Source organism: Rhinopithecus bieti, unplaced genomic scaffold, assembly GCF_001698545.2.
Source record: "Rhinopithecus bieti isolate Rb0 unplaced genomic scaffold, ASM169854v2 scaffold_32012, whole genome shotgun sequence".
Taxonomy (NCBI): domain Eukaryota; kingdom Metazoa; phylum Chordata; class Mammalia; order Primates; family Cercopithecidae; genus Rhinopithecus; species Rhinopithecus bieti.
The window spans coordinates 465,667-473,003 of record NW_016814432.1 but is presented as its reverse complement, the minus strand read 5'-3'; the positions used below and the strand labels follow the sequence as shown (position 1 = coordinate 473,003).

At 47.7% G+C, this 7,337-nt stretch overlaps 1 long non-coding RNA gene across 1 annotated transcript; it reads left to right on the top strand.

Annotated features, from left to right (window-relative positions):
• The first annotated feature begins 3,669 nt into the window (after nucleotides 1–3,669).
• LOC108514233 (uncharacterized) lies at nucleotides 3,670–6,068 on the top strand. Its single transcript, XR_001881161.1, has 3 exons — nucleotides 3,670–3,973; nucleotides 4,285–4,398; nucleotides 5,606–6,068. It is a non-coding gene; the product is annotated as an uncharacterized LOC108514233 (long non-coding RNA).
• The last annotated feature ends 1,269 nt before the right edge of the window (nucleotides 6,069–7,337 follow it).

The window sequence follows — 7,337 nt, the reverse complement described above, 5'->3', positions numbered from 1 at the left end:
AAGGAGGGAAGGGAGGGAAGGGAGGGAAGGGAGGGAAAGGAGGGAAAGGAGGGAAGGGAGGGAGGGAAGGAGGGAAGGAGGGAAGGGAGGAAGGAAGGGAAGGAAGAAGGGAAGGGAGGAAGGGAAGGAAGGAAGGAAGGAAGGAAGGAAGGAAAGGGAAGGAAGGAAGGAAGGAAGGAAGGAAGGAAGGAAGGAAGGAAGGAAAGGGAAGGAAGGAAGGAAGGGAAGGGAAGGAAGGAAGGGAGGGCGGGCCGCTGGCTCCGGGAAATCGAGTTACAGTTACTCTCATATCAATTCTCTAGTTGGGCCTGCATTCGGATTCTCATTCTCCCCTATTCCGTCACCCAAGAACATCCATGCTTTAACTTTGAGGCTGTAAACTGACATGTTTGCATTAGTGCCCCATGTGGACTTCTGCTGGAAATCTGTATTTTTTTATTTGTCATAATATTAACGTGGCTTAGATTTGGGTGCAGCATTATGGAAAAGGTTGCCAGACAATAACTGAGATGGCCGCTCTGGGATCCCCGAGAGAGGGGCACAGTAAGAAGAGAACAGACGCCCGGCTGTGCCCGCCTGGCCAGCGGTTCCCAGCGCGCACTGGGGCTTGCGGGGTCCCCGGAGCACCACCTGAAACGCACCAAGGAACCCCACTCTCCTCGCCTCTTAAGAAAACCAGGACAAACCAGCTGCCACTGAAGCAGAGAACTCAGGAAGGCCCAAGGAGACCAAGACGCGGCGCGGCTGCAGGAGAAAGCTCAGCCTTGTGCAGTTCAGAAATTCTGCCTTGAAGTTCACAGGGACCCGACCCAGCCGCCCTAGAAACACGGAGACGCTCTAGAGCCGCGTGGAACCTCAGCGCAAGAACTTCAAAAAAGACAAACGCAGGTGACCCTTGAGCCCGTACTCAAGGCTAGGTATGCGTACCACATTCTGTGAGGGCAAACAAGCCGGAAAGTCTATTCAGGGAGGAAAAGCCATCCAGAAGAGCCGCGTTGACCCAGCCAGGAAGCGTGAATGTGGCGTTTCTCAAAGGACAATCAGCTTGGCTCTCCTGATTTCATAAAGTGCAGAGGGATAGACCGTGGGCTCAGGTTGGTTCCACCATCTGGGGCTCCAGCACGTGGGGCTCCAGCACGTGGGACTCCACCACCTGGGGCTCCACCCACTTGAGGCTCCACCCACCTGGGGCTCCATCACCTGGGGCTCCCTCCACCATGTGGGACTCCACCACTCCACTTATCTGGGGCTCCACCATGTGGGACTGCATCTACCTAGGGTTCCTGGCTTCACTTACCTGGGGCAGCATTTCCTGGCTCCACTCACCTAGGGCTCCACCTAACTGGACAGCACTTCTTCTCAAGCACCGAAGGGTCTCCTGTGGATCCTGGCCAAGGTGCCATCTGCAGGGAGTCTTTGAAAGACACCATTCTAATCAGCCCCTGCATTAATGTCTTCTATGCCTCCTCGACACCCTCAGGAAAGTATCTGTTCTTAAAATGGTGTGCCAGGCCCTTTCGTTACCCCACATGCCTACCAGGCAGGCCTTTGGCAGCTCTAGGTAGACCCTGCAACTGGTTTTCCCACCTCTGCATGGGTGGTACCCACCGCCTGGGGTGCCCATCTCTCTTGTATCTGCATGACAAACTTCTATTCCAGCTTGAACTCCAGCTCAAAAATCACCTCCTCCAAACTCCTCAGCCTACTCCAGCTTGGCTGCACCAACTCTGACTTTGTCACATGAGACAAAGAAGGTAAATATCTCTTTCACCTACCTCTTTGAACTACAGGTCAGAAAGATCTGAGTTTGAATTCTGGCTCTCTTACCTATCAGCTGGGTGGTCTTGGGTGCATCAACCTTGCAAAGCCTCATGCTACTCACCTGTCAAATATGAACAGTAGAGTACACTCCACAGAGCTCTTTGAGAGAATGAAATAATTACACTGCCTTCACCCTCTCCCAAACTGTAAGACCCTCAAAAGCATCTTATTCATGTTATCCCCAGGATTTTGCAGGGCCTTTACCACTGGAGGGGCCCCCAAACTATCTTGTGAATGAATGATACTGGTGACTCAAGAGAGAGCCAGTTTATAGAGTTTTTCTTAACAGGCCAGAGTCATGGCATAGCTCTGCTATGGGTTTAGAGGGTGGTGCTTTACTCAGATCCACATAATAATGCCTGAGGAGGTTTAGAACGATTCTGCTGCTCCCACTCAAAGAGACCGCTTCTGGGAGAGATGCAGAGCTGGGGAGGGAGCTTTGTTGGTAGACCCCCATGGACTGCAAGGTGCATAAGGGTGGGTTTACAGAGGTTTCCCTCCTCTCCTCCCTCCCAGCTCCTTTCAAGCTTTGCCTCTCCTCCTGCCTCTTCCTGGGCTGTCACAGATAACAAGCAGCCACCTCTAGGGACAGCCAGAGGTAAGGCAGGGATCAGCAGGAAGTGGGAGGAGGAATGAATGAGCTTTGAACACAAAGTACAGTGGCTCAGGGTGACATGTGGCTCACCTCAGTTGCAGGGACTAAAAGATGCACTTGTCCATAAAACAAGCAAATGTATCCTGCCAGTCATGAATTTTGGCAACTGCATGCGTGTATTCCTGCAAAGTCAATGAACACAACAGTGTAGCCCGGGATCCTTTTTAGGCAATGCCCTGAGGACCAGTACAAGTATGGAGACTGTGCAGGTGGTGGTGGGCCAGTCAGTTAAGCCCGTTCCTAGTCCCCAAAAGGTCATCTTGGCCCTCCAAAGCTGGAAGGCAGCAGTGAAGGCATCCCAAACAGTCACTTCAAGACTCAACCCTGGCTCAGTTTACCTCAGCCACTGTGATTCCTGCTTCCTTCTGCAAAAATCTCAGCAAGGAATGTTCTCCCCCACTTGCACTTGGGCTGGAGAGAGACTAGGGTCAGTTAGTCAGTCTGTATGTGTGGTACCCACTGCCCGGGGTTGCTCACCTCTCTTGTATCTGCCTGACAAACTTCTATTCCAGCTTGAACACCAGCTCAAAAATCACCTCCTCCAAACTCCTCAGCGTACTCCAGCTTGGCTGTGCCAACTCTGCCTTTGTCACATGAGACAAAACCCAAGAACAAAACCACAGAAATTGGCTCATATATTCCTCTTCTCTCAGACTCTGGGCACAAAGTGCCAGCCACCTACTCCCAAGAAGCTGCTGAGGATTTTTAAAATGCAAATGCCAGGTAGGGGATAGGGCTTAGAGCTTATTCTGAGAGAGGGAAGTGAGCTCCTTACCCTGGTCGCTGGTAAATGGCAGTGCTGGTGACACGTAACCATTTTCCCCATTCCTCCTCCCTCTTTTCTTCTCGGCTTAGACTCACTCTAAGGTGAGGCAAATTGCTGATGCCCCTCGGCTCCCTCTGCCACTCCATTCCTGGGAAAGGGCTGACACCACGGTTCCACACCCCACCTCTCCTCTGGGAGGGAAGGATTGGCAGGATCGACGACCTCTGGCTCCAAGAGGGTGATCACCCATCTTGAGACTTTCAGTTCTAGGGACACAAGCATGGCCTTCGTCCACCTCTCATGACATCACCTGGTGTCATACGGGTTTTTCTTCTATTGTTAGATCACAACTGGGCTCCCTGGATTCTCTGACAATGCCACAATTGGCAGCATCACTGGCTCTTAGCTACTGAAAACGTAACAGAGATGAGTCTTGCAACAAGAAATCAATGTGATGGATAATAGGCAGGAAAAGCAGCCCCCACAGAATAAGGGAAGGCCCCACTGAGTCTAATTTTCATTGACCCAGTTTCACTGTCAAAGCACAGAACATAGCAAGATAGAGTGACCTCCAGAGTCAAAAAGCTTCAGACTACACTGCAAATGAAGCCACCACGGACTGCCTCTCTCTTTGTCCACAAGCCCATGGATGTTAACCACCAGTGAGTGAGTGACAAAGAGAATTCTCACCTTAGAAAGGAGCAGTTGAATCCACTCATCATTTAAGACAGGTGATTTTCATATGTATAATGGGGGAAAAAATCACTCTATCCCATTCTTATATAGGAATGTAATGGGATGGGGAAGGGGGCTCTGGGTGGTAAATGGAGCCAATCATGCTTGCATTTCACTTCCATGTATCACTGCACTGGCAGCATTAGCTCCCAGAAGCAGAAAGGAGTGTGAGGTGTGGATTGATGCTTTCTTAAGAGGACCACAGTCCCATGAACAGTCAGCGCACATTGCCAAAATGTGGAAAGAATGTCAGAATGATTTTAAGAGTTTTGGGTTGACTAATACAGCCTCGGATTTCATTATCTAGGCAGTGAGTGATGATGGCTGCACTAGCATCCTGAGGAGGAAATTAAAGCATTCGTCGAGGGCCTGACTCAGGAACGGGTGGAGGAATGGATTATGTCAGCCACAGGAGACTAAGGTGAGGGTACAAGGGAAGGACCAGGAAATTCAACCCTTGAATAGCATCCGGAAGCATGAGAAGTGGTGAAACGTTTGAGTGATGAGTTTTTTAATATGATACTTCTGTGGAACAAAACTTGGTCTGTCTCCCCCAAACTTCGGTAAAGTCTGTTATCCACACAAAAGCTTTAGTGAGGTGCTTTTTGTTTTTTGTTTTTGTTTTTTTTTTCCTACCTCAGAGCAAGGGGAGTTGTGAAAATGAATAAAATGGCTGAACTCCCCATCTGGGTCAAGGCGATGGGGAGCATGGCATGGTGCGATGTAGAAGTAAGGTCCCCTGTGAGCCGGAGAAGACATGGGCAGGAAAACCCATACCAAAACCTTCCATAAATCTCGAGGAAGAGTTGGGTAAGGTGGCTCACGCCTGTAATTCCAGCACTTTGGGGGGCCAAGGCAGGCGGATCAGCTGAGGTCAAGAGTTCGAGACCAACCTGGCCAACACGGTGAAACCCTATCTATCTCTACAAAAATTAGCTGGGCATGATGGCGGGTACCGTAATCCCAGCTTCTAGGGAAGCTGAGACAGGGAGAATCACTTGAACCCAGAAGGCAGAGGTTGCAGTGAGCCAAGATCATGCCACTGCACTCAAGCCTGGGCAACAGAGCAAGACTCCATCTCAAAAAAAAAAAAAAAAAAAATCTCGAGGAAGACCTCTGATTCTCCATAATTGGAGAACCATAAGCCAGGCCCATTTTGTTCTTAAGGGTCAGGGTAGCCCAGGTACATCTGGGTTGCATACCTAACATGAATTGAATTTGCATTGCAACTAGATTAATACTTCTGATTTTTATACAGGGATAGAAAAGAAAAACACAGCTATTAACATGTCCATATCTATAGTGTTTATCAATCCACTAGCACCTTGGGAGCACGTGCAGCATGCAGGGTTCCATTCTACTGGTGCTGCTGGACAAACTGTCTAAGGTGAAGGTGCAGCTGCTATCATTCCCAATTCATGCGTTGTGATGTGTGGCCCTACTATGAGTGACTTGTATGCAGTTTGCACCAGACAGGACTCACCACAAAGAATTCAGCAGCACCCAATCTGGTCCATTCCCTGTTTAATAAAAGAAAACCCATGACACATGCTTGGATGCCATGCCAATGTCCTGTCACTAGGAGCATTACTCAACTCTTATTCTCTCTTGCTGTGTTCTCATTTCAGATCTTGCGTGCTGATGGACACTGATCTGCACACCAGCATGAATAACACTGGTCTAGGGCATACAAATAAGTACAAAATCATTGCTCTCAGGGAGCTTACAAACTTTCTGTTATGCTAATACACAGTGAAATATGTTCACACCATGACAAGGCAATCATAAAATCTACTTACAAGACAGAAATGATGAATTGCAAAGTGAATTCACAAATAACACAAATTAGGAGTTTAAGAAAGGAAGCCATTTGGAGAAACCAGAAGATTAGAAATGAAAGAAAGAAAACTAGGTTTCAGGTCTGTGGAGGTGAGAGACCTTGAGCTGAGTCTTGAAGGTTATTTAAGATCAAGGTTATTTTACATCTCACCACAAAAAGCATAAGTAGGTGAGGTAATGCATACATTAGTTAGCTCCATTTAGCCATGTCACAATATACACATATTTCAAAACAACATGTTGCACACAATAGATATATACAATTATTTATCTGTCAATTTAAAAATATTAATGGGCTGGGCGCAGTGACTCACGCCTGTAATCCCAACACTTTGGGAGGCCAAGGCAGGCAGATCACTTGAGGTCAGGATTTCTAGACCAGCTTGGCCAACATGGTGAAACCCCGTCTATACTAAAATAAAATAAATTTTAAAAGCCAGGCATGGTGACTGGCACCTGTAATCCCAGCTACTGGGGAGGCTGAGGCAGGAGAATCACTTGAACCTGGGAGGCAGAGGTATCAGTGAGCCCAGATTGTGACATTGCACTCCAGCCTAGGCAACAGAATGAGACGCAAAAAAAAAAAAAAAAAAAAAAAAAACCGAAAAAATTAATGACCCCAAAACCTTATGAAAAAACAAAATCCAAAAAGGATCAGGATAGTTCCAGAGAAATCAGAAGTATATGAACAAAGGTCACACCTTTCTGTGTGAATTGAAGAGACAGTAAGCAGACCTGTTTGGCAGGGATGGAGAGCTGGTTAAAAAAGTAATGGGAAACACAGGTTAGGGTAAGAAGGTAGAAGACATTGAATGCCAGAAATACAGAGCATAGATGTCATCCTGTACATCATAGACCACAGAGAGAAACAGGGGGACAGCATTTCATGATGACTTATTTAGCCCATACTTTATCTGGTAAACACTGTGAGACACAAGAGACTGTGTGAGATGCTGAGGGAGGTACAGGATGCACCAAGGGTCAGGGAAGTGAGTACGGAGGCTGTAGCCCAAGGTTGAGGAATGACCCTCCTGCCTGAACTAGGGCAGTCATGGATAAGGAAGAAATAGAGCAAATCTAAGAAGCGATTCCAAAAAAAAAAAAGAGGAAGGGTATCTTTAATTACTATTTGCATTGTAAATGAGGAAGACCTTCTTCACACTATGCCTACCCAGTTTGCCAAGCTCTTCTGTGTTAGTCCAAGTTCTCTAGAGGGACAGAACTAATAGGATAGATGTATATATAAAGGGGAGTTTATTAAGGAGTATTAATTCACATGATCACAAGGTCCTATGATAGGTCATCTGCAAGCTGAGGAGCAAGGAAGCCAGTCTGAGTCCCAAAGCTGAAGAACTTTGAGTCCAATGTTTGAAGGCAGGAAGTGTCCAGCATGGGAGAAAGATGTAGGCTGGGAGGCTAGGCGTGTCTAGTCTTTTTACATTCTTCTGTCTGCTTTTTATTCTGGCCATGCTGGCAGCTGATTAGATGGTGTCCACCCAGATTAAGAGTTGGTCTGTCTTT